Source organism: Boleophthalmus pectinirostris, unplaced genomic scaffold (assembly GCF_026225935.1).
Source record: "Boleophthalmus pectinirostris isolate CB_2022bp ecotype Guang Dong unplaced genomic scaffold, ASM2622593v1 HiC_scaffold_4, whole genome shotgun sequence".
NCBI lineage: Eukaryota > Metazoa > Chordata > Actinopteri > Gobiiformes > Gobiidae > Boleophthalmus > Boleophthalmus pectinirostris.
In genome coordinates, this window is record NW_026571353.1 from 12,665,197 (window position 1) to 12,687,159 (window position 21,963).

General features: G+C 39.2%; 1 protein-coding gene across 2 annotated transcripts in view; it reads right to left on the bottom strand.

The window, feature by feature from the left end:
* sema4c (sema domain, immunoglobulin domain (Ig), transmembrane domain (TM) and short cytoplasmic domain, (semaphorin) 4C) overlaps positions 1-17,516 on the bottom strand; it is a 197,741-nt gene extending 180,225 nt beyond the window's left edge. The window contains exons 1-2 of one of the 2 annotated variants that reach the window (XM_055161911.1): positions 17,015-17,516; positions 2,147-2,240 (exon numbers count right to left, since the gene is read on the bottom strand). The gene's annotated coding sequence lies outside the window, so the exon portion shown is untranslated. The remainder of the gene's footprint in view (positions 1-2,146; positions 2,241-17,014) is intronic. The other variant, XM_020928284.2, reaches the window with a different exon arrangement.
* Between the last annotated feature and the right edge of the window lie 4,447 nt (positions 17,517-21,963).

Below are 21,963 nucleotides of genomic sequence, written 5' to 3' on the forward strand. Positions count from 1 at the left end.
GCTGCTTGTCAGGGGCGGAAATTACAGGATAAGTATCAAATAGCGCACAATGAAGATCTCTCCATGTTTCTCTCTTAGGTTTTCAGTCAGACAGATGATTGAGAGAGGAAGATTACTAGGCTAAAATATACTGGAGAGGGCAGATTTAAGTACCAGAACATGCAACTTTTGTAACGCTACATTCTTCAACTTCAACTAACTCGCAAAGAAGTTCCATAAGGGATATCAAGGATGCTGCATTGAATTCTTGTATACTCAGAAAGTACATACAATGGAGCCACATCTTTTATTCATGAGACAGAACTTCCAAGTACACTATTTCAATGATAAGTCAGCAAAGATCAAGAGCTGAGTTTGTACAGAATAAAGCTTTGTATCTTAACAGCATTTAAAATTACACTAGGTAACCTTTGTGCTGTAGGGCCCTTCAAATGTTCTCCTCAGATGTCATTGCTCTGCCTGAAATGTTCTGCACTATGACATTAAACAGTTATACCTTACATTTATTTGATTAAGGTTTTATAGCTCAAAAATACCTAGAAAAACAGGCATTTTGACTATGAGCAGATTGGCCTCTCCACAGATCTGACCTGTAACTTGGAACTGGTTTAGTCTCCATGAAGACAGAAAGGTTTAATACCAAAAAAGCATTTGACAGACTTTCCATCAGAAAAGTTACACAATGCACCTTTAATATACAATGAAATGTGGCACAATAGAATTAAAATTTCAAGTGTTGCAAAGGCTCCGTATCAGAAAGTCCTTTACAAACAACATAATATCATGTTTTTGTAGTTTAGATCTCTACAAACATGTTTTAAAATGTATGATTCGTAAATTAGCTTAGCCATTTATATTTCAGTTTTCTCCCAAATGGCAATGCGCCTGGATCTGTCTAAAATGTGCACTCCTGAACGGATTTACAAACGTAGCAAATCTAATTGTGAAGGCCAGAAAATCACAAAGCTTTTTTTTTTTCCCCCAAAATGGTGCGACTTCACAAAGCATTAATCCACAACAGCAATTAAAACTATTCACTTACTATCCACAATTATGCCAAAGATGTGTCCACTAATAATTTAATATAACACAAGCACTTAGCTACTACTATTGCAGTGCTGAAACATAACGTGATTTTAAAGTGGATACTTTTACTTCATGAGAGCAAATATAAGTACTTTCTACTTATTATAGTTACATAATAAAAAAAAGTAATGTGTATCATTTGTTCATTAATTTTTCAAAATAAATTGTGTTTAAATGAATAATGGAAAGAACGGATAACAGTCGTTTCCCTGACTTAAACTGTGATGCCGGATCTTTGCGTCGCATACAGACTAAACCAGGACTAAACCAGGTCTAAACCAGGTGTAAACCAGGTAAACCAGGTCTAAACCAGGTCTAAACCAGGACTAAACCAGGACTAAACCAGGACTAAACCAGGTCTAAACCAGGACTAAACCAGGACTAAATCAGGACTAAATCAGGACTAAACCAGAACTAAACCAGGTCTAAACCAGGTCTAAACCAGGTCTAAACCAGGTCTAAACCAGGACTAAACCAGGACTAAATCAGGTCTAAACCAGGACTAAACCAGGACTAAACCAGGTCTAAACCAGGTCTAAACCAGGTTTAAACCGGTCTCAGTCCTGGTCTGAGTCCTGGTCTGATCCCAGTCCCAGTCCCGACCAGTCTGGTCCCAGTCTCAGTCCTAGTCTCAGTCCTGGTCTCAGTTCTGGTCTGGTTGTTGTTTTCTTTGTTGTTTTTTCATTTTCTTATTTTTGGTTTTATTTTGAAAAACAAATGAACAAATGATACACGGATTAAAAATATACAAAGAAACCAAAAATTCTGCATAAATCTGCATCAAAATCGCCACTTTTATTAGATCTGACCAAAGTACTTTTTACTCTTTAAGTACACTTTTAAACGGGTACTTCAATACTTTTTATTGAAGCTTTTTTGCTTCAGTATCTGTACTTTTACTTAAGTAAGAAAATTCAGTACTTCTTCCACCACTGTACTACTGTAAGAATGGGTCAAATGCAGAGAACAAACTTTTCTACAGGGAAATTAAAGCGGCCCTAAACCTTAATAATTGTCAGTCAAAAACCGCCGTATCTTGTTAGCAAAAGACCAGTTTAACCTTTGTAACTCCGCGGACACCTCTGTCGCTCATCGATTGCTGGTCACATGGGCCAGTTGGGGTGAGTGGGTAGCAGATGGCCAATTGTGAGGGTCTGGGGACAAAACAAGAAGGTCAAGTTTGGACACTCATAAATTTTGCAAAAGGCACATCACGAAAACAATTCAAGGCTCTTCGGTAACTTTGAGCGAATGGCAAGACTGATTTGGTGCAGAGAAAAGCTCCAAAGCCTTTATATAACAGTGAGAGCTATGGATTAGTCTCCATCTGTTTATTCATTTGTTTCTGCCGACAGTAATTACGCTCGGGCGCTTCTGGCTGCTGAGTTCTGACACTTTTTAAAATCCCATTGATCAGCAAAAGGCAAGTAGCGGAAATTACAGGTCAGCATGAAAACATTTGATAAAACCCGGTCTAAAAAGGAACGGGGCAAAGACTACAGCAATGTCTAAACTGGACAGGACTAAACCAGGAGTAAATCAGGTCTAAACCCAGAAAACAAACCAGGATTGAAACAAGACTAAACCTAACTCAGTTTCAAAGGTTCCACATTACGCAAAATGGACTCTTGTGAAATTTAAGGCATGTTATAATGCTGTTACCTCATCAGAAACGCACCTGGAGTTGTGCTTTGTTTCATTCACACATGTTTGAGTAATCCTTTATTATTAGTTTATCCACATCTTCAAAGCTCAAAATGCCCTGTTCCACCCTGTGATGTAGGGCTGGGAGTTATTAAGAAGTTGCCGATACGATGTACACCTCAATACATAGGCCACGATACGATACATAGCTCGATACGGTGTGCTTTCGATTCAATACATTTCAAATCGATATGATATGGTTCAATAAAAAATAATGGCTAAATCATGGCTGTGACACTAAAAGTCTTTGTTAAACCACTTCTTGTGAAAAATTAATATGAAACACAAACATTTTAGTCTTCAAAACAGTGAAAATGTCAAATGTGTCGCATAAATGAGTTTCCTTCCTCTAAACAAGCAACAAAACTGTAGCTCTGTAACAAAATAATTTAGTAAAATACACCACAAACTACTCATACAGTGATATATCGTCACATTAAACAATACGATATATTGATATTTTGATATTCTTGCACACCGCTATTGTGATGTCATATAGTGGTAGTTTTCAAGTTAACAGCTACCCTTTAAATTTTGTTCAGTACAGAAAAGCCATTCCAGGACTATAGTCATTCAAATGAGTCTAGTGAAAGCGTATGGAGTTTAAAAACACTGTGGAGCACTTCCTGTATTGCTGCCTGACTTGACTTAACAAGGTGGAACAGTATGGGGGGAATGACTTTGTTGAGAGATGAAATATGTAGATCTTGTGTGTTAAACATGTGCAAATGTACAAAAAACAAAAAAACAAATCTGGGTATGTTTTTAGTAAAGAAACAAAATGATAACAGATCAGAAAATTGCATAATGTGGGCCCTTTAAAGGTACAGTACATCACTTTCTGGAGGTGGTACGTCACTTTCAAGATTCTACGGAAATAAAAAGTTAAAACCATATTACGGAACATCCTCCATGGAGATAGATATGATTCATACCATACTGTGGGAAAAACAATATTTCCATGGAAACAAGAAGAACCCTTTTTCAGACCAAGTAAGAGTCAGGTTTATGGCGATGCAAGCCCATGCACTCAGAGTAAGGGCCCATGTTTTTTTTGTTTTTTTTTTTAGTGCAATAAACTCAACCAGAATGAACAAAAATATGATTTTATTTTAGTCTATTATTTGGGCTAAAACGTTGCATACTGTGGCTTTAAACAGGAGAACAACTACAAAAAACAGGCAATTCAAAACTGTAAATCTGAAGATAACAAGGACTAAACCAGGACTGTAACATTTCATCAGAACTAAACCAGGATTTAACCCGACCTAAACCATGAATACACTTTAAAACGGGATTAAAGGTAGTCTGGCTCTTTCTAAAATCACTCAGATCAGCAGAGGGAAATTACAGGTCAGTCTGCAAACATTTGATAATCCCAAACTTCCAAAATGGCGGCCGGAGTGTGAAGGAGCTGGTGTGGCCAACCGTATTGGCTCCATGATAACTGCTCCAGGACCCGCCGCGTGCGCCCCATCCCATTTTCCAACAGTTGGCGGAAAAAGTTTACTGGAAAAGTGCTTCTCTTTCTCCCTGGGCTTATTTTTCGTTCTAACCATCCCTGAGGACGGAGCCTGCATTTTTTATGAAGTGTGACAAATATTTATTACTGCTCGGCTCAGTATCTTGATGCATGTTGGCATGTTTAAAATAAAGCCAATATGGTGAATTAAGCTGGATTGATTTGGAGTGATGGATGAGGTTGTACTTTGAGGTTGCACTCTTCTATTCCAAGCTCCCACAGGATAAAGCCTCTTCCACTCGGTGCTAGCGGAGGGCACTATCGATCAGATCATTAGCTGGATCATTGTTTAAATTGTATTGATCGTTATAATTGGATCATATATAGCACTATAGGGATGGGATGAGACACTTTCTACGAGATGAGACATGTCACGAGATTTGGTCCATGAGAATGAGACAAAACAATTTAATATCATAACATTGCTTTTCGGAACTAGATCTTATCAAGGGAAGTTACTCAGCAAAAAAGATCTTTTTTATTAATGGCAGTTTCTACGGGACGAGACATGTCATGAGATTTTGTCCACAAGAATGAGACAAAATAAGATTTCATGAACCCTTTACCCTTTATTATCCAAGGGAAATGTAAGAGTATGAGTAAAAAAAAATCTGACAAATAAGAAAGGATTACCATATTTTTCGGACTATAAGTCACACTTTTTTTCATGGTTTGGGGGGGTTGTACGACTTATACTCCGGTGCGACTTATATATTAAAATTTTTACCCTGATAGCCATGAGAGGGCGCTCTAGGCTTGTGTGTCAGTATCTGCTACTCCTGTACCACTGTCACTTCGCGCCCTACTGCACATGTCTCCTGCAGAAAAAGCCGCTCTCCTGCTGCAGCTGTGAAATATTCAGCTGAAAACTGTAATCGAGCAGCAGAAAAAAAGTTTGGAGTGAGCATGAAACTTGTGAGGGACTGGCGGAATGTGGGGATGGAGAACACAGCTTCACAGCAACCGGGAGAGTGCACCATGCAACTTTCCTGGAAGTCTTTGAATAGATCGACAAAGTCTTGACTTCAGGGACAACTGAAAACATCCTGTCAGGATTCAGAAAGGCCCGAATAATTCTAAATGGAACTGATGCAGAGTCTGACGACAGCTACACAGAAGAGGAAGTGGCGCTCCGTTTACCTCCAGAGGTCGCACAATTGCTCAGAAGTGACACAGAGGATGAAGAATTCAATGGATTTAGTGATTTGGAGTGAGATGGAGAGTTTGGTAAACTTGTTCTGTTCTGTTGTTTGGGCTGTAGTTATCTGTATAACAGTTCATATGTGACGTTAACATACCAGACGCCTATTCAGCCAGTTGTTCTCTGTTCTATTGTTATAACTATAACTTGTCTTTCAAGATGAATGTCAGTCCCTGGTCTCTGATTTTATAAAATGAATTTCCCCCAAAAAGTGCGGCTTATAGTCCGGTGCGACTTATATATGTTATTTTCTTCTTCATTACTTAATTTTTTGGCTGGTCCGGAGCGACTTACAGTCTGAAAAATACAGTACTCAAACATATGTGAATGAAACAAAACACAACTCCAAATATGAGGAGGTAACAACATTTTAACGTGGCTAAAAGCTCACAAAAGTCAATTTTGTGTAATATAGGACCTTTAAACAGTACTTTGTCACCATAAACACATTTTCCCACCCTACAATTTGCTCATAGAAAAATTATTTACAACGGACTGACTATCCACTTGTCTGTTCAATTAAACCTGAGCAATATGAGTGCTAAGTGCCAATGCAAAAACGACATCATTATGCTACTTGAATAGAGTGGAGCTGGGCGAGCGGGGCAGACAGGGGGTGGAGGGGGAGAGAGATAGAGGAGCACAGAGTGAGAATGCGCTCAAAGGGAGGGCCCAGCTCCACTCCAGCTAAAGCTTCTTGGTCGCGGAACAACTGCAATCACAGGCTCTGCCAACAGCCACTGGATCTATATCCCACGGGCTGAAGGCTACTTGTCAACGGGGCCCAGAAAAGAGGAGGAGGGGGGGGGGGGGGCTTGTCTGCACACTACAGCACACTCACACATATACTGGTAATGACAGTTTGGGCATCGAGAGAATCTGCATATTTATGGAGGAATAGAAAGTGTGCAAAAGGGATTTCATATTGCAATCTTGTGTATATATGTGACAGCGGGCTTTAAAAAGTTGGAAGGTCCTCGCAGACAGACTAATTGGATTTATGAAGTATTATCCTACTGCACCCCGGAGAAAATACTGTATTCTGAGAGGGAGACACAACTGGATTTTGATCAGATATAGTGCTTTTTTGAACATTTTGACAGGACTGGACTTGAGTCTAGTGTATGTGGTGAGTAGGAGTTTTTTTGTTTGATTTTTTTTCATTCTTTCTGTTTGCTTTGCCAAAACTGAACATATAAAAAATAAAACATATAGAATATATAGGAGAACGCTTGTGAGTAAAAACAACAAAATCTTTTATCGGAAGTGCCTTTTGTTTAAACAATGACAGTGTTTTTGGGGCTTAAAAACGCAAACATCTGAAACCACCCCCCAGAGTGGAAAAGTTGAATATGTTCCGCCATGACGCAAAACTCTGGTCAGATCTGCTCACGTAGAGTACGCGTTTACGTCACATACATCACCCCCTAGTGTCACCACCTAGCCACCTGGCATGCATACCCAATCGAATCCACACACTTTTACATCACCGTTTGCACGCAGATTTCCTCCTGACAAAGCTCGTCTAAACGGGGAATAAAAAGTGAAGACACAACGCCACTTTTGCGTCTTCTGTTCAGACCATTATCATATAAACGTAGCCTTCATTTGAACACTTTAATGCAAAGCGGGCACAAAGTGTTCGATGAGTTTCCAGTGAAGTCCTTTGTTTGTTCCCATTTCAAATCATGTCATTTGTGTAGAAAAGCTTAAAATCTGCTCTATATGTTTGCCCCAAAATATCGTCATAACTTATTAGTCATTGGTTTTTCTAGTTTCTAAACAGTCGTATCGTATCAGTCATGAAAAAACTCCAATAAATCACAAATTTTACCAGAGTTTGTTTAATCATTATTTCTCTCAGTATTCCCCTTTGAGCAGATTCAGGTGGTTGAAACCAATCCAGTTTTTTTTTTTTATTAGCAATATAGCAATACTTTCTAAATAAACAGGATCATTGCTGAATAACTAGATTTTCAATTAATTTCACATCGCAGCTTGATTAAATGTTATGAATATTTTTATGTCTTTTCACCAGAACTTAATTAAAAGCTTTGCCAAAGCTGAAAAGTCTAATTATTAATTCACAGAAGCACAACAGAAGGTACTTTTACGTCAAATGTTAAAGGTGCATTGTGTAACTTTTCTGGTAGAGGATCCGTCAAATGTTTTTCTCCATAGAGATGTTATTGCTTTGTGTAGTTCCACGGTAGTGATGAAAATTATCTATTTTAATGGAGACAACAATAGGCTACATTACAGGTCAGATCCGTGGAGAGGTAACCCTATTCACAGAGAGAATTACTGTATTTTTGTTATATACCCATAATGAATCAATTCTAGATAGATGTGTTTAATATAATACCATGGAGACAAGCAGGTGATGGAACCTCCTCCAGAAAAGTTGCACAATGCACCTTTAAAGTTGTTTTTGAGAGTAATGAATTCCCAAAATATACTTTCCATCGTCTCCAATGTATTTTTCATGGACTAAATAAAAACAGGCTTGAAAAGTTGCAGTCTTGTTTGACAGCGGGTACAGCGTTTGAGTGGCACATGTTGAGTGATGTCTAAAATCTGACACCAGTGGATCAGTGGAAGTCACTCTTGTCTCCAGGATCTGTTTGGTTATTCTCTGCTGACGAAACAGCTCCAGATTTAGAAAACTTCTTTACATTTCTGTCTTTCCTCAGCTTAAAACATGTTTCACCTCACAGATATCACGATGTTGTACGCCGTTTAAACCTTTCCGAAACAATGACAACTTTGAAGTTTTGACTTAAACCTGCATTGTGTAGCTTTTCTGGTAGAGGGTCCTTCTTCGCAGAATAAGACATGATATTTTGTATGCGGCACTTCAAACTTTGCAGCATTAACACACACATCTGCAAAATACTCTATTCCACCTTGTGGTATCATGTGGTAATACAGGAAGTGCTCCACTGTGTTTTATACACCTTTACTAGATATTGGATACTGGATATTTTCAGCTCTGGAAATGCCAGTTTCTACTAAACAAAAGGTAATATCATAGTAACTGCTAACTTGACATGTAGACAGACTAAGGTTACGTTTACACTGAAACGAATCACCATATCGGAAACGATTTGCATCCAGACACTGTGTCCGCAAACAAGGCCTTCCCTATCCACACAATAACGCAAAACCGCCTGAAACACTAGTCACATGACTAGGCTGGTGTCATGATGTCACGACGTCACAATGTCACTTGGGCGGTAAAAACAAGGAAGTGGAGCACCATGTCTGAAGTTGCAGCAGCTGATTTCGAGCCGAGGAAGATGGCAAGCATGAAAATACTCTTTTCGTGGACCGACGACGAAGTTCAGTTTGTCTATGGTTTGTTTAAATTCTTTTCCGCAAAAGCGTCACATGACCGATGTCACAAAACCAGTGAATCAGACAAGTCACAGTGACGTGGTCCAATAAGGACGGCAAATAGAGCTTTTATGTCAGCGTATCAACGTTTGCAGCCATCCACACAGTGCCGGATCAGATCTGTACTCAGATGAATTCATGGGAGCTTGCGGTTTCTTTTCCATTGGAGGAGTGTGGACGAACACTGCATCCGCAACGAAAACGACTCAAATACGTGCTAGTGTGGATGGGGCCTAATAATAAAGACTTTCTCTAATGTGTGAATGAAACAAAATACAACTGCAGGTAAGTTTTTGATGAAGAAACAACATTCTAACATGTCTTAAAGCTCACAAGAGTCAATTTTGTGTAATATAGGACCTTTAATCGTGCAGCCTAACTTTCTACCACCATTCATACCACCATGACCCTGTCCACTGCTTTGTACACTGCACGCAACAGCTGTTTCTTATCACTTTGACCCATTCAGCCTGATGTTCGTGTAAACAAGCCCTCTTCTCTTCCTCTCTCCTCTCCAAACATGGGGCGGTCCATCTGAGCTCTGCCTCCTGCTGTTCCCCTCCAGCACACACACACATTCATCCCAAAACACACAAGCTGTCCCATCTGTGAATAGTCTGAAATCAGTGCATCTGACCTGCCCTGAACCCCCAGTCTACACTCCAGCGGTTCTCAATGTACGGTGAACGCACAGCTGGGGGGCGAGGCCTGTATAGACTTTGGCAGAGCTGATTTCTTTTTTGTTGCGAGTAAGGATAGATGATACTGGTAAAAAGGAATAGCTTGATAATAACATTTTACAGGTGCATTGTGTAACTTTTCTGGTGGAGATCTCCATGGAGATGTCTTTGCTTTGTCTGGGATGTTTCACAGGCTGGTATTAAACATTTCTATCTTCACGGAGACCAAACCAAACCAAGTTGCAGGTCAGATCTGTGGAGAGACAACCCTGCTCAGAGTCAGAATACCTGTTTTTCTAGGTATTTTTGAGCTTTAAACCCATCGGTAATTGAATAAATGTAAGTCAGAGCTGTTTAATGTCATACTGTGGAACATTCATATCAATAGAAACAAGCAGGTGATGGACCCTCCACCAGAAAAGTAACACAATGCATCTTTAAGTTGCTTGTAGAGTTGTCAAAAGTATCAGGAATCAGATATTAATCAATACTAAAACTAATATCAAAACTAGATACTCACTTGAGCAAATATCGATACTCTAGATACTATCCAAATCAAGTTTAAAATTTTAGCACTAGTTATTTGAATTGAGAATATACCGTAGACAAGGAAGATGTTTTCTTTGTTACTATTTACAACATTGAATTTCCTCTATAGGCAAATACGCACCATTGTACTCTACACACGTACACAGAATTTGTCAGGGCGCTCAGCAGGAAGCGAGACTGAGCATTTCACAAAACAAAAACAACAAAAAAACCAAAAGCCAATCTGCTTCTGAATGAACAAGAAAGCAAGATAGAGCATGAATTAAATTGTTGCTCACTGGGATGAAAAGGCTCTTCTTTTTCTTGTCAAAAAACGAGTCACACACACAATCCAGAGGGACTTTGGCACATCAACTGTTAAAAAACCATGAGAAATTCTTAGACCTGTCACGTTAACAAACTGAATTATCCCGCCAAAATGTATTCTGAAATGTGCATTGTGTAACTTTTCTGGTGGAGGATCCATCTAAAGCTTTTCTTAATGGAAATAGCTCAAAAATACTTTAAAAAAAACTCAAATTCTTACCATGTCCAGGCTTGCTTCTCCATAGATATGATCATTAATCTCTCTATTGTGATTACCAAGATTATTTCAATACTGTGAGATAATCGAGACAAAACCATAATATCTTCAAGGAGACAACCAGATGACGGACCAGTGCACCTTCAGTGTAAAAAATATAAACCACAATAAAGCAAAGGGGTCTGTTGTCCCCGAAATTGAATCCTCTTCCTATTAATTTAAATTAGGGGGGCCCATGTGAGACTTCTTGCCCAGGGCCTCCCAAATTTCAACTGACGGGCCTGCTCATATCACATCAGAAAAACTGAAAATAACCAACAATTTCCCACTAGAAGAAAGAAAATGTTCCCATGATAAAAACTGACCCCTAAACTCCTGCTTATACCAACATCAAAAATACATTCAGATCCATATTCTCTCTTTCGATGTCTCTCGTGCTTCCTTGTTTTGAAATGCAGGCGGTTACATAAGCACAGATCATCCAGTTATCATGGGAGTTAGGAGAGGAGAGGGCTTTGGGACACGAGAGGGGAGTTGTTGTGTTGATGTGGAGCTTGCGACACCGGAGTGACAGCAAAGACACAGGCTGCTGCGCTGTGATGTAATGTTAGCTATCACTTATAACACGTAGGTGATTATAGGTAAACACAGGAGGAGATGGGGAGAGTTAATGGATTTATGTGGGGTATGAGGGGTACGGAGTGAATGAATAATGATCTGTAAAGCGTTTTTGTGGCATATGTCTGTGAAAAGTGCTATATAAATAAAAACTTGCTCACAGTCAGGGGCGTTGCGAGAATATTTGGGGGCCATATGCAAAAGGCTGTTTGGGGGCCTCTGTACTTAACACTTTATGAGAGTTTAGATTGAATTAGGCTTAATATAATATGAAAAACCTAATTCATAACTTTTTTTTTTTTTTGAGAATTAGTAACTACTTAATTAAAGGGCTAGAGTTAGGAGCTAGGGTTAAGATGTGAATTAAAGGTGCACTACTGTATGTAACTTTTTGGTTAAGGGTTCCTCACCTGCTTGTTTCTATGGATATGTCATTGGTCTGACTAAAATGTTCCACAGTATGACATTAAACAGCTCTACCTTCCATTTATTCAATTATAGATGGTTTTATAGCTCAAAAATACCAAAAAAAAAAAACAGGCATTCTGATTGTGAGTGGGGTCGCCTCTCCACAGATCTGACCTGTGACTTGGTCTGGTTTCCCTCCATGAAGATAGAATGGTTTAATATCATATTGCGAAACTTTCCAGACAAAGCAATAACATCTCTACAGAGAAAAGCATTTGTCGGGCCCTCCATCAGAAAAGTAACACAATGCACCTTTAAGTATTTACTAAGTTTAAATCATTCTTATTATTCAAATTATTCTGAAGTAGGTTTAGGTTTTGTTCATGTTTTACAAAGGCTATTAAAAGTGTAATTAACATAGCATTAAAAAAGAAGTAAATAAAATGTATACTTAATAAAATAGGATAGTGGTCAACATTTCTGCTGTTCAGATGTGGTAAAACATTTCACTGTAGCCCCTTTTGTTGATATGGGCCCATGTGAGCATTTCCTGTAGCTAAAAATGGCTCTTGTTCTAGTGACGGATGCAGCCTTGCCAACACTGTACAATTCTATAGTGCACTCCAACAAACTAAATGTTGACTATGCAAATCATGTGAATAATGTTCCGCACTGTTTAATTAACAGGTTGTCACAGCTGTACTTCTCGTGTTTCACAACTTTCTCATTTCCAGCAATTTAGGTGGTGTGAAAAGAAAAATGATTTTACACTTTTTTTTACAACAGTGGCTCATATTAGCATAATTTTGCAGAGTAAACACAGCTATACAAATCAGAACCGCTGTCTCTATTTCTATAAGAAGCGCTGAAGAACTTAATGCACACAGATTACAGCAGTTTATTTGTAATGTCAAGTGCATTTATGTAAAACAGTGTTCACTTTAGGGCTATAATATTAGTCACAGTCGAATCAAAATCGCAATCTACTGAATTCGCAAATAGCAAAGGCTGCCATTTTTGAAGTACCATAATTTCCTCCATAAACAACATACATAATATTCTCTTATTCTGCATAAAAACTAACCCTGCAGCCTAGATCTGTAACATGCTCTGAAATACATAGTTTATCAGTTAATATTTCAATCTTCAATTCTTCAAGACACATTTGAAGTGTGAACTTTGAGCAGAATCCTGTTATTAAAACATAAATTGCAAATCTAATCCCAATGCCATATATTATTAGCCAGGCTGGCGCCACCTAGTGCCTCTGCTTAATTTCATTTCTCTCCAGCGACTAGGTCCCGAATCAAGAATACACTAGATGGTTTGCAAGAACCCCAGACATTGTAGACTGTGCACCGGCCAATCAGCGAAGAGCTGTGAAGCCATGACTGGGTCCCTTTTTGTGGTACAGAACAACAGTAAACAAAGTGGTCGAGATGGATGTAGGCGAAGTCATACATTTTGTGTTGGCAACAGTTCCCGAGATCGAGGATTTTCACTCTCTGCTTTGTTTGCTGTTGTACCGAAAACTACTTGGACACCACTGAGAGTTCCGGCGGATTACATACGTCAAGACCAAATAGCAGTGATTGGTTAAATTAAAAAAGTTTCTGCCTACCATAGAGCGAATGAATCCTAATGCTGCGAGGTCAGGCGGTTTCCACAAAATGAAACCGGCTGATGAATCAGGCTAATATATTATTCCCTTAGCCCTAATTAAAAGTGCACTGTGTAACTTTCCTGGAGAGGGTCTGCAGCTTGTTTGTCTCCATGGAGATGTTAATGAGGTTTGGTTTAAATTGTCCACAGTACGGTATTAAACTAATCTGTCTTGCATTTATCTAACTATAGGTGATATTTATTGCTCAAAGAATCTTAGAAAACATACATTTTTACTGTGAGTGGGGGGGTCACCCTCCACAAATCTAACCTGTAGCTTGGCTTGCATGTCTCCATGGTGATTCATAAATTTATGGATATATTGTGGAACATTCTCGGCATATCTCCATGGAGACAAGCAGGTGATGATCCTCCACCAGACCAGTTACACACATTGAACCTTTAAGTTAAACATATCTCATTCAGAACAGCTTTATTTACTAATATTACAATCACTACTTGTCACATTACCTCAACAATACTTCTACTCTTGATTGTGTAACTTCCCAGTATCAGACAGTGGTTGGTCTGTGTGTAATGGGACAGTGTGTAGGTTTAATTGCACGAGGGGGGAGAACCGGACGGAGCTTGTCAGGATGTGGACTCTATTGTGTGTGGCACAAAAGGAAGGCGTCCTGTGGCATTCTCAATGAAGACATTAACATCTGGGACATGGCCTCTATATGTCTATTCGGGTCTATGTACCAAGTGTCCCGCGCAAGACTCCTGCACGTCTTCATAGTTGTAATAGGATTTGGGCTCTTTTAAATGGTATTAAGGTGCGTACGGCTTGAGTCAGCAAATTAAATGTTAAGTTAATTTGAGCTGTGTAATTCCACTGCAAATCTTATAATAAAAGGAAATGTCACTCTTGTTAATATAATGATAGAAGATAGGGATTTATAGAGAATTCATGTTTGAAAATGTGTAAATTGGTGGAATCTGGGGTGACAATTATTTTTTAATTCATTATTTCTTAATGCAGTTATACGGTATCCACTAGGGATGTAACAATAACCGAAATATCGTGATATCGCATCATCAAAGTTCTCACAATAATATCATGGACAATAACAATATATCGAATTACAAGTGTCTTTGCTTAAATTAAGAGTTATGGTGCAGCATTAGCTAATAAAAAAGAACGGGAGAACTACATAGACCATGATCCTTTGCTCTATTTGAGTGTAGACTATAATAGATAATAGAAATAACAGTTCTAAGCACTTTTAAGTCTTAGTTCTTTGGATTAAGACAAGAAGAAAAAGTAGCATATTCACAGTTTTGTTAGCTTCCACAAAATATCGCAATAAATACCATACCACGAGATGTATATCGTGAAAATATCGTACCGAGAGATTTGGATATATTTACATCGTGAGCCTCCCCACAATATCGCAATAAATATCATACCGTGAGGTTCATACCGTGACTATATCGTATCGCAAGACTTGGATATCATTACACCCCTAGTATCTTAAGCCTGAACAAAAGGTGCAAAATTTTGTAAAATTGTGAAAAAATTTACTCTTGTGAGCTTTTAAGCCATGTTATAATGTTGCGACCTCATTAAAAGCACTTCGGAATTGTTTTTTGTTTCATCCACACACGTTTGAGTAATGCTTTGTGATTAGTCTGTCTACATCTCCAAACCTCTAAATGCTTTGTTCCACCTTGTGATGTCATGTAGTGTTAGTTTTCAAGTTAACAGCCGCGTTTAGTTACGTAGAGAGAGGTAGTTCCAGGACTGAAATGAAGGTATATGGAGTTTAAAAACACAGTGGAGCACTTTCTGTATTACCACGTGACATCACAAGGTGTAAAAACACAACTCCAGGTCAGTTTTTTATGAGAAAACTTTATAATAGATGAGAAAATAGTGTCATATGGATCCTTTAAATGACAAAACAGATTCTATGAAAAGATCGCCCACACTCACTTTGCTCAGTCGGCTACATTTTCAAATTACCCTGAAAATATCTGCCAAATTATCAGCAAATTAGGACATTCGTTGTAAAATAAATCATCACTTTTTTCTCTTTGGGATCGTAGCTTTCTGAAGCACAATAAGCCTAGGGTCAACCTGGGACAGTGGCAGGACAGATGACACAGACAAGTGCAGTTTAATAATAAAAAAGAAATTTATATTAATCAAATTCTAACTCAAAATTTAAAGTTTTATGATAGATCTCTTTGGCAGAAATTGAAAATAACTTCTTTTCATAAGAGGCACCCATGGGTTTTACGGTGTATATTACTCCCATTAATCACCCCGGTGACACTAACACACCGCGACATGCACCGAACAGAGCACCCGTCTCATGAAAAACTTTATATACGAGACAAATATCCCAGAGGAGTACACATCCGACGGCACAATACTGCACTGTCCCTCCCTCCCACACGCCAATAACTCCACTAACTTCTCCTCCTAACACCCTTCGAAACATTTTACACTTTTTTTCCACAGACCCCTGCACCGTCTGATTGTTAACTGGCTCTGGCACCATTGGGCTTGTAAAATGAAAGAAGAAAACACACACACATACACACACACACGGCTTTTGAGTCATTTTCAAGCTATAGCTACCTTTTAAACAAGCCCCATTCAGTGTCCAGCGAACCCACTTCCCCTCCCAGCCAGTAATTACAATAATCACTCAACTGAGGCTAATACTTACTTCATTATGGGCCAAAAAAGTCGAGAGGCGAAATAGCAGTTTAAGGTAGTCCTAAAGATAGTGATGCCTTTTAATGGGGGTAGAATAAATTTTGCAAAGTAAGCCAAGTTTGGACGTTGTAGTACTAATTTCTGTTTCTTTGTGAATAATTGAAGCATCAAATTTCTCACATATCCTTAAATTTGACTACAATTTTCTTGAAACTGTATAAACTAAATGATTAACTAGATTTCTGTTGTATTATATGACGTGCAATGGTAAGGAAATGAGTCAAAAAATACCACACTATAAGAGTACAGTGCGTTTTGGAGATTTAAACGTGTATTTATTGCTGATCTGTTACACACTGACAATAGAGGACGCCTGACTCAGTGCTACTTTCTGCAAGTTCATTGTTGTCATTTTGCGCGCACTGAATGAAAATACTCGCTGAAGTACAGGCTAAAAAGTAGACAGTACTTTAGTGTTTTTTATTGTCAAAATACTTAAATAACACGTGATTATGTAGGCTATATTTGCCCACTTTTGACAGCAGATTAAGACTAAAGATTTGGGGAGTAATTTCACGGAAAGGACATTTCAGAGCCGTCGCAGGAGATTCCGTATATCTGCAGTTTGGAGTTTAAATCCGGAGCTTTCTATACAGCACTGATGACAGGAAACAGCAGTGATTTGAAAACGCACCAGTCTGAGTTGAGTCTCTTCCAGCCCGCAGTGCGCTTGTGTTTACACTGCGCGAAAGTTGCACCACATGCAGCTTTGGATCCAGAAGCCACGACACCCGAATAACGTTTCCAAAAGCGAGTGGAAATTACCCCCCAAAAAGACACGCAAAATTGTTAAAATACTGGGCTTTATCGTGGCAACAGTTGGAGACAGACCCCGTGCCGGACGCAGGATAAAGCTGTCTCCCCGTGAGCTCTCCTTTCGTTCACTTTGTCTCAAGCAACAGAGCGGTACAACAAATAACGAGCGCAAACTTACCTTGTTATCACGCAGATGATGTTGGTGATTGAAGCCAATGCGTCCTGCGCGTCTCTCCGTCTCCTTTTCTCTCTCTTTCGTGAAAGATCCACTATCCTTCCTCTTCTCGCTCCCCTATCTGGGCTTTTGTTTGAGAAATAGACTCAGATATAATTCCACATCGTCATCAGCGCGTCTCAAAACAAACTAGTCCAAGCTTTCTCTCCTCGTGTCTTCCTTTACGTATTTTCAGACTACGAGGCGATGCGAGCCATATGATCATGTCATTCACTTACTACACACAGGGACTGGCTCTCCGCGCAACTCCCTCCCAAGGCTTTGTAACACGAAACCAGCACGAAGAGGAGGAGGAAGAAGAAAAAAAGAAAAGAAAAGCGTGAATTTAATCCGCTATCTGTGGGACGGACTACATGCGTCTCTTCGCGCTGTGTCTCTCCGCGCGGAAGTTTCTCAGCACTAGGCAGGGGTTTCGCAACGCAGTGGGGTCGTGGCGCTGCGTCTCTGTGCCAATCTCCACTGGAAATGATGTGTGCGTGCGCGCGCCCCCAGCCCACTTCTGCAGCACGCACCGCAGCAGGGACCCGCGAGGATTTCAAAAAGCAGGTCTCCGCCCATTAGCCTTTGCGAACAAGGGCCCCGGCTGAGTCCAGGGGCCCCTAGCAGCTATTACACCGCTTGATTAAGACACGTTCATTGTGTTGGTGAAGTTTGGGGCAAAGTGCTTCCCAACCTGGGGTCTGACCCGGTACACCGGAGCTCTTTTATGGGAGCGCACAGCCAAATGAGCATGTCGTATACAGCAGGGTGGCCCGCAGCTTAAAGGGAGCATTGTTCACAAGAGGATCTGCTTTACCTTCACCGGTCTGGGGGACCCCTGAGCAGGCACTACCTACTTGAAGTAGCTTTAGTTAATTATACAGATCAATACAGAACAATGTAATCTAAAGAGACCTTCATCTTTTACTTCTTTAACATTTCATTCTTTTTATGATTAAAATTTATCCATGACCAAATACTGAGGGAGGAATCTGAAAATTCTTCCAGGCTCTGCGGCCAACAATGGAAATTGGTCCTTGTGCCCTGTAATAATAGCTCTACAAATGGTCTGATTAAATCAAGAAAAGTGCAATGAATAAAATCAGGTCTTATTTTACGGGCAGTGGCATAGAGGTGGGGTTCTGTCCGTCACAATCATGATTCAGACTTTGCTCTGGGTCATAGTTCTGGATTCGGTATTTGCACAGTCAAATTATGGGTACTTTAAGGACATTCTGATTGTACTTCCCATTTCCATTTTTCTGTCAAAAGTGTTGGCTACTCAGGGTCTGAAAACAAGTGCTACAATTTGAATGTCTTACATGATAACAAGAGGAGATCATGCATGGTTCCGCTGGACGCTGGAAGATCCACCATGTGCTTCTCCACAGTTAGTAGCCTATATGTTTCTTGCCTTTTCTAAAATGCTACACAGTATGGTTTTCCATGGAGAAAAGCAGACGCTGCCACCAGGCCAAGTTACAGGTTGGATCTGTGGAGAGGCAAACCGCTCATACAGAATACAGAAAGAAGAATACACACAGAATGTATGTTTATAAGTATTACATTAGAATAAACACCAGTAAAACTACTTTATTGCCACACTAGGCAACATTGTAGGTAAAACAATTACATCTCCATGGAGACAAGTTGGTGGCAGAGCTCCCATTGGAAAGGGTGCACAGTGCACCATCAAACAGTTCGAATTATGTACATTTACAAAGTTGAGAGTCTCTCTTCTGTTCATGTTAAGATGTCACCATTACATATCTCCATAAGTGCCCGGAGTCACCTTCAGTCTAGAGTCTCACAAGAAAATAAAGTGTTTCTTTTGATGTTTTCTATAGCACAAAGCAGAGTGGCACTACCTCCCAGATCAATACAGCATTTATACAACAATATCATTATTACCCACAATCCTCACTGCTATACTCTGCACACGGCACCGAGGCAAAGGACTGCGTGAATAATAATAAACTCAATTGAGGTGAGACTCTTGTGAAAACAGTTTTGTTTCTAGTCATTGTTTTGATTGGTTGCTTCTTGAAAACAAAAGAAAAACATGAATGGGGTTGGGGAATTGAGTCGAGTGCATGAAGCATTAATAATTGCAGATCCAGACATGGAATACACCCAGGATTATGATCCGAAGATTAACGCCACAGATTAGACAGTCAATATTCGAGTTATAATCTAGATGGATTTGTCAGAAAACAAAAGCAGCGAGGGAGTAAAATAATGTGTATTGTCCTGCAGGCTGTAGTGGGTTTGTGAGGGGACGCCAGGGGGGCTTTTAACCCTTAGACCGATCGATGTTCTGAGTACGACAGAGACACTTTCCCAATGGAGAAACTTGCATCTACAGTTTCTCTCTCTGCTCCAATACACTCTCACTCTCTTTCTTTCAGCTGCTTATTCAAGAAAAAACTAACTGTGTCCAAAATCTGAATTAATAAATCATTGAAAAATTGTTGAAGTAAGAACATTTTGTGATTTTATTTTATTTTTCTGCAACAAATATCAAAAAACTACAGTGGTGGAATGTAATGAAGTGGTAAAGTACTGTACTTAAAGGTGCACTACGTAACTTTTTGGTTGAGGGTCCATCACCTGCTTGTTTGTACGGCTATGTCAAGGTTCCACAGTACAGCTTTAAACAGCTCTACCCTATATTTATTAAATTACAGGTGGTTTTATTGCTCAAAAATACCTAGAAAAACAGGCATTCTGACTGTGAGTGGGGTTGCTTCTCCACAGATGTGACCTGTAACTTGGTCTGGTTTGGTCTCCACAATGATAGAAAGGTTTAATGCCATATTGTGAAACATTCCAGACAAAGCAATAATGTCTCCATGGAGAAAAGTATTTGATGGACCCTCCACAAGAAAAGTTACACAATGCACCTTTTAGTAGACTTTAAAGTGAATACTTTTTACTTTTATGTCACTACATTTGAGATCAGGACTGGAAAGTAAAAGTATTTTTTATTATAGTTTGAGGCGTGCTGTAAAGGATGAGAGTTTATTTTCATAGTTTGAGCAAACAAAAACAGACAAATAACAGCTAGGAAAAAAATATTCAATTGTTTCTATTGAACAAAATTCAAATACAAATCTTTATCAGCATCACTACATTTGAAGTTTTGTTAGATCTCAAAATCTGTGCAAAATACTGTACATTTTTAAACTGGTATTTTATACTTTCAGTTGAGTTTTATTCATGTAATACTTTCGAGGATTTTTTTTTGTTTGTTTGTTTTTTTTGTTTTTGTTTATTTGCTCTGTAATCTGTACTTTTTCTAATGTAAAACCACTGAAAATGCATTATATTTACAGGTATAACCTTGGCAAATACCTCATAGAAGAACTTGGCAAGTGAATGTGATGGAGAGTGTTTTTCAAAAGAACAGCATGCACTGAATGGGAACTGCAAACCTACTCTAGCCACAATAGTTTTGTGAACTGGCAACTGTAACACTCTGTTCCACCTTGTGATGTCATGTGATAATAGAGCGAGTGCTCTTCTGTATTTTTAAACCCCATACACCATTTTTGGATGATTTCAGCCCTGAAATAGGTGAGTTCTACCTAACTAAAGGTAAAATGTAGCTGCTAACTGAAAAACTACCACTTCATGACATCACAAGGTGGAACACAGCATTTTGAGCTTTGGAAGTATAGAAGACAAAAATCCATGTATCATTCATTCATTAGTTTTTCAAAATAAAACAAAATATAAGAAAATGAAAAAACAGTGTCTAAATGAATAATGGGAAAAAAAGGATAATGGCCCATTTCCCTGACTTAAACTGCCATGTCAGATTTTTGCGCCACATACAGACTGAACCAGGACTAAACCAGATCTAAACCAGGTCTAAACCAGGTCTAAACCAGTCTCAGATCCAGTCTCAGTCCTGGTCTGGTCCCGGTCTCAGTCCTGATCACCCAACAGTTTACACGGGCACACCTCCGGCCCGTCCCGACATTCCTGGTTCAGTCCTGGTTTAGTCCTGGTTCAGTTCTGGTTTATGACTGAGACCAGGACTAGACCAGGACTGAGACTGGTTTAGACCTGGTTGAGACCTAGTTTAGACCTGTTTTAAGTCGTTGTTTATTCCTGTTTTAGTCCGTATACAGCGCAAAAGTCCGGTGTCGCAGTTTAATTTTTTTTTTTTCATTTTGGATTTAGAGACAAATAATTTTCTTTTTTTTTGTTGTTTTTATTTTGAAAAACAAACGAAAGAAGGATACACGGATCGACTAATAAAGCAGGGTTATTCAAACACGTGTGAATGAAAGAAAACACAACTCCAGGTCAGTTTTTGAGGAGGTAACAACATTGTAACATGTCTTAAAGCTCAAAGTCAATTTTGTGTATTTTATTCTTTAATTATCTCTCTGATGGGAGGAGCCAACACTTTGAACAAACACACCCTAGTTTTGTATTGACTGAACTTTCCTAGGGTGTTAAACCATATAGTCAAACTTGTCCAAAGTACTTGGAAGAGCTCTAAAAACTTCTATTCATTTGACAGTATTCAATCTTCTTTTGCAATGGATCCTACCTGGACGACTGAGGGGTTACAAAGACAAAAAAATAACTCATATATTTTTTAAAAGTTTATCAACAAGGGGTGGAAAAAGTGTGGATATTACAGTACTATTCAAACCAGTGTTAATCTATACACATCTACGACGCTATAGCAGGCTCATTTACTCTGATTTGCATAATGAAGGCCAGGCTGATGCTAAATTATATGCATCGTCCTAATTTGCATCTTGTCCCAAATCCCCATACAAGACATGCAGTCAGATTAATCAAATAAACAAGGTTGACTCCATAAGATCATAATCTGACACGTACACGGGGTCGCAGAGACAGCGCCGGGCACGCGTCTGTTTGCTTTGGGAGAT